A 5,974-nucleotide genomic window follows, 5' to 3' on the forward strand; every position below is an offset into this window, starting at 1 on the left:
TTAATCACACTGGTAAGTTTTCACATCTTGTCCTAGCTCTACTGATCAAGGTCTCTAGGACTAGAAAAAGAAGAAAGAAACCACAGAGAGAAACAAAAAAGCAAGCCATCTGTATTCAAATTTCTCATTTTTTTTCTAATTAAGGAATAGAGGTAGCAGGAAGTTCCAACCAATTTTCAGCAAACAAGACTTGATAAACATTTTGAAACACAAACACTGAAACGTGAATCAGGGATTGTGAGCTAAAATGAAGGAAAATTTAGAAAAATTTAAATCCCAATAACAAACTCCCCCAATTTGACCACGTGGCTGCTCTTGTCAGTGGCACAGAAGCCTCTTCCTTGCACTTGCCACTAAACCAGAAGAGACTGAAGAAAAAGCAGCTATGGATGTTAACCTGACCAAAGTCACTGCCAAGACCTTCTTAGAACAGTTCCACGAAGTCACAAGCGCTTGTAGTTAGGCAAGCCATGCTGTATCACAACAAAATCACTTTGTTCTAAGTCCGATGTCATCAAAACCCTATAAACAGTGACAAACAGTCACTGTTCTCACTCTTCCACGGCGGCTTGCCCTCATGCTGCAAAGTGCTCTTCTTTTCCTACTCTTACTTGGCCCAGACTCACTCTGCACAACCTGTGTCTTACCCTACCTTTAATAAGATTTTGCCACCAATTTTTTTTAAGCTGGATACTACCACGGACACTTGTATTCCTCAGCGCATTACAAGAGAGCTCCTCAAACATATGACTAGTGTCTCTAGCTGCTTAAAATCTTTTAACTCAGACTTAGTGTGTGGTGAATGTCTATAAACCTAGCCCTGGGGAAGCTGAGGCAGGAGGATCACCATGAGTTTGAGGCCAGCATGGGCTACGTAGTGAGTTCAAGACCAGCCTGAGCTACATAGCGAGACTGTCTCAACACCCCAGTGAAAATAAAATAAGTTCTCTTTAGTCAAACTTTTTTTTTTTTTTGGTACCAGGGATCAAACTCAGGACCTTGTGCTTGCAAGGCAGGTGTGGTGCCACTGACCTAAACCGTGGGCTCTGTTTTGTTTCAAAGTTACCAAATTTAAATCTTTATCTATAATGTCCTTCACTTTAATATGAAGATATAAATTGACAAATAGAGATTGTATATATTCGGTATACAATATGCTTAACATTCTTAATTTTTAACTATTTCCTTTTTTAAATGAAAGCAGTGCAATAGTGCCTATTTTACTTTTTATATTTTTAGCTACATTCTGAAGATCTTAGTTGATTTTATAATAGGAAAAAGAGTAAGGTTCTGTTCAGTGCTGTGTGATAACCACTTTCTACAAAATTAATTTAAAAGGGAGAGAAAAAGCTATATCAAGAACCGTGCAGCAGAAAGCTACAGTAAAAGGCAAAATACACCAGTAGAGAGGAGAAAGGAGAGAAAACTCATCTAGAAAACCCTGAAGAAAGGGTGATGCATCTGTGAGTTCATTTTGTTCTCGTGTTTCACTGACTCCTTAATCCGCCTCTGTGATCATTTTTGTCCCATCTGGTGAGGTTTCTGGGCCATGACTGCAGGGAGAGTAGATGTCTGTGCTGCGCCTCCTCCCCTTCCTTGGTGTCCTCTCCTTGGATGCTTGCACAACTGCTGCCATGTTCAACCTCTGCCCTGTGACTCTGCCCTGTGAGGCCCATATTCCCCGCCCTTCACTGTGAAGTCTTCCATTCAAGTTTCTCAGTCTTCTAAAGATTCACACAGCTTATTAGATTCTACATGAAGCTTTTGTTCACTCTCAAATTTATCCTTTATATTCTTTTGTTCAGCCATATTTTCCCGAGTTTGAATCATGTGCATATTTATCTCAAAGTAATAGTTCACAAAGTCAGCCGCGAGAGCTGGTTGCTTATGTTTTCTCCTTCCATCCACACTACAGCTACTCTCTGAATTAATTGTCCCCTGGAAAGATGTCTGTACTGATCCCCACTGGTTCTGCTTTCTGTCTCAGTTTATCACCAGCTGAAGCACTAGGGGGCACCGGTGGGTCTGGGCCATTTTCCCCTTGGAACTCAGACCTGGGGCCTGGTGGGTCAAGGTAGTTCTGCCTTGGCACCACACTGAAGCTGGGCATGGATCCTTGCCTATGCTTCTTGTCACAGCTGCTTTTCTCTCTTGCAAAGACAATAGGATTGCAGAGCAGAGCAGGTTTTCCTCTTCCATTTTGTGTCCAAATCATCTGTGTGTTGCTTACAAGAGGCAAAAAATGGATCTGCTATATCCTCTTCTGCTGCCACCTCTGAAAGCAAACCTTCTTTCTGGGCACAGGTCACCTGAAAATAGGCTCTGCACGTCCCTGCATCACAGCTAATGCAAAGCCGGGTTCCAGCAAAGCGAGGGTCTTCACCAAAGCTCCGTTCCTTGGCACCGTATTTGGAATAGTTCATTTCTGTTAGTGTTACCGGTCGCAATTTGTCAATATTTCCAAAGGCTACCCCAGGTGCATAGAGGGCGCAGACAATGCGAACCCATCCTCCAGCATCTGTGTCTGCCACAATTCCATCCCAGTTAGGACCCAGTTCACAGCTAGGAGAGACACCACATTTACAAGCATCACAAACCAAGGTGCAGCAGAGTTTTCTGAAGCCCAACTCATAATAGTCACTCCATCAACTCCATAGCAACCTGCATGGACTGTAATGCCACAATTGTCACACCGAGTTGTCTCACCAGCATCCTCACTGTCTTTCCAATACAGACACAGCAAATCAGAGTACGGTCCATTTTTTGAGACCTCCAGTTTTGAGTCTTCTCAAGAATCAGCGAGTCCTCGTTACTCTTGACAGTGTCAGGCTGTGGTGGGTTAGCACCTCGTCATCAGCACTGTTTCTGCTGAGAACCCCCTACTTCTTCCCAGCCTCTCCCTTTGCCAGCAGCATCCCCGGGCAGGAGAGCGGGCCAGTCACTTAAAAGAGTACCATCTCCCACCGATCCACTTCCCAAGGGTCAAGGATCAGAGCTCAGGGCAGAGGGCTGCTCAGGCTGGGGTCTGAAGCTGCAGTCTCCCCAGGGCGGTGCAGCATGCAGAGCTCTATTCACAGGAGGCACAAGGCGCCCCTGTGAGCTTCCGGTCCTGGGTGCCTCACGCTCACCCCAGCCCGACTGCTGGGCCTCCCAGCCGGACTGCCCGCCGTCTGCTTGTGGCTGTCCTTCCCTCTCCACTCCCGCACCGCCCTCAGCCCTTCCCCGCGGTGGCAGCCCCAGCTCCTGCTCCTCCATGGTGGCTGCGCGCCGGTGCCGGAGGTACCTGCGGAAGGGCCACTCCAAAGCAGCGTCCAGCGTATTTCCCTGCTGCTTTTCTTTCCATCCCAATGCAGCTCTGCTGCTGTGAGCAAAACGGTGCTTAGTTTCACCTAGCCTCGAGGCTGGCGGCTCTTAGGCTGCCAACCCAGCGCCCAGCAGTTCCTCTTCTGTATCAATCCTATCCTTGTGAGACTTGAATAGGCTAAAGTGACTCCATGCTAACAGGCCAGACTGTGCTTCTCCATATGCTAATGGCTACCTTGGCCAACAGCCCGCTCAGGGGCAAAAGGTTTGTCAAAAGGTGACGCAGAACATTTCCTGCATAAGATAAGCAATGCATCTGCGTCTTGTTCTGACTCTTTGTTTAGAAAAACCTTATAAAAAGGACCTCAGCCCCTGAGCAGGGGCCTCTCTGAGCCACCTGGCTCCGGGAGCGCTGTCTGGCCAGACTAATAAAGGTCTATTTACCATCCAGCCTGGTGCGTTCCCTCCTGGGTTTCTCGTTTCTCCATCGAGCTCCCGGAGCCTCGCTGGGTGTTAGGGCCCAGCATCGTGGAGGCCTTTTCGGCTGTTCATGGCTCCCGGAAGTGAGGCCCTGGGTCTTGCCTCCGGAGCCATCCTTGGGCTGTAGGACTCAGCATCGTGGAGGCCTTTCGGCTGTTCACGCTCCGTGGAGTGAAGTGAGACTTTAAGTCTTACACCGTCTCCTCCGCTGTCTGTTCCCTGTGGATCCTGAACAGCCTCCCTCACTTGGGCTCCTCTCCACGCTGTCATTTCCCAGACTGGGCCGCTTGTCCTGGGGAAGCTGCGTTGCTGGTTCTCCGGTCTCTGCCATTTCAGCTTCCTCGCTTTTGACCTTGCATTATTTATACATGGAACTTTGAAGAAAACATTTGAAAACACCACACACGTGTGAGCAAGTGCTGTTAACAGCGAACTTTGCTCGCAAAGGCTTAATCATGAGTCCCATGAGTTTTTGTCAGAAATCAAAGATGCATCCCTTGACTTGTCCTGCCACTGGAAATGTAAAGGCTTTACTGAAATTTTGAAGTTTTAGTACAATGCTTTGAACTCAGGGCCAAGATTTAAATTTTTCTGAACAAAAACAACCTCTTTTGTCCACTCTTGCAAAATAGTGAATGACTTTGGGAATAAGATTTTACTGTGAATCTGAAAGTGTTCCTTAATGCATTCAAATTAATAACAAAAGGCAAAATGGGTCCTACATGCAAAATTATATTGTGGTAAAGTCATTTTTACTTTACTAATATTGAGTAACAAATCACAAACTGTTTTATGTACTTCATATGATATCAAAAGTTTAAACCAAAGGAAGATCTCTAGTTATGCACAGGGCACATTCCTGTAATGCAGCTGCTTGGGAGGCTGAGGCAGGAGGATCACAACTTGGTAGCTGGCTGGGCAACTTGGTGAGATGCTGTCTCAAAATTTAAAAACAACTCAGTGGCCCAACACCCCTGGGTTCAATCTGAATAGAAAAGGAAGAAATTGAGGAAGGGGAAGAAGAAGACCGTCTCTGTATCTGTACAGATACCCAGTGAAATCATACTTGGAAGTTTACATCCTGCAAAATCTACTTACCTATGCAATGGAGAAAGTTCCATGTCACAAACCGCAACGTCAGGATCCTGCCAGCAGGTCCTAAACCTGAAAGGACGAGGAGAGAGACGGGAGGCACTTTTCTTCTCAAGTTACTTGCTTGCTTTATTACAAACCTTTTCCTTTTATACTCTCCAGCTGTACGGGAGTGAAAGTACAGCCCACACATTCCAGAAGGAAGTAACAACAATTCTTATGAGTTACATCTGCTAGGCAATAGATCAGATCACCAGCTGAACTAGCCCGTTGCTATGGGTGACGACACGTCCACACTGCTCGGGTGAATCACAGGTCAATATGGCTGTGCTCTCCATAATTCCCGTTTCTCTTAGAGGGTACCAGACACATGCCAAGGAGCTCCTGTCTTAGGTGGCAGGGATGTCCTTTCTCCTTACCCATCATCAGCGAAGAGGGCTTATGTCCCTCTTGCCTGTCTTAGGTTGGTAGAAAGGAGGCCCCGACCTTACCTGTCTCTGGATGCTCCACGGAGGGGGAATTATGTACGGTGGGCTTGTGCCAAATAAATGATGAATAGAAAAGGGGGTGGAACGCCCACGAATGCAATTTTGTAGGCCCTCAAACAATGTTAAAAGATCTCCTTTCTAAAATTTTTTTATTATAATTATATGAATTCTTATGTCCTGTAATGTAGCTTTGTATCAACAGGATCTTCCTTTTTGCGGGGGGTTGAGAATAGTGGGTTAATGCTAGCAGGACTGCGCTCAGTTCAACCATTTGTGCAGAAGTATGAGGTACCTTAACTGCCCATGCCTCATGAGGTGAAACTATTGCAGCTGTTCCTTTATGGGAGCCATCTGTAAAGACTGTAAGGGCTCCTTTAATTATCTCAGGGGAAGTCCATTGGGGGAAAATGAACCTATGCCTAGTTGCAAACTGTATGAGTTTGTCTGATGGAGGATGGTTATCAATATCACCTGAAAAATCTAGGAAGCTAAGGAACCAGGAGGTGCTAGTCTGGTCCAAGTACAATCTTTGGTTTTTATCATAGGGAATCACAATCCTGTCGGGCTCTTTACCAAAGATGGTGACAGCGGCCTTCCTTCCAATCTGACAT

The 5,974-nt window shown here is 46.1% G+C and overlaps 1 pseudogene; it reads right to left on the reverse strand.

The window, feature by feature from the left end:
• Positions 1 to 1,306: 1,306 nt before the first annotated feature.
• LOC104849197 lies at positions 1,307 to 4,114 on the reverse strand (annotated as a pseudogene).
• Between the last annotated feature and the right edge of the window lie 1,860 nt (positions 4,115 to 5,974).

The sequence above is a fragment of the Fukomys damarensis genome, unplaced genomic scaffold (genome assembly GCF_012274545.1).
Source record: "Fukomys damarensis isolate Sample0158 unplaced genomic scaffold, DMR_v1.0_HiC HiC_scaffold_4, whole genome shotgun sequence".
Lineage (NCBI taxonomy): Eukaryota > Metazoa > Chordata > Mammalia > Rodentia > Bathyergidae > Fukomys > Fukomys damarensis.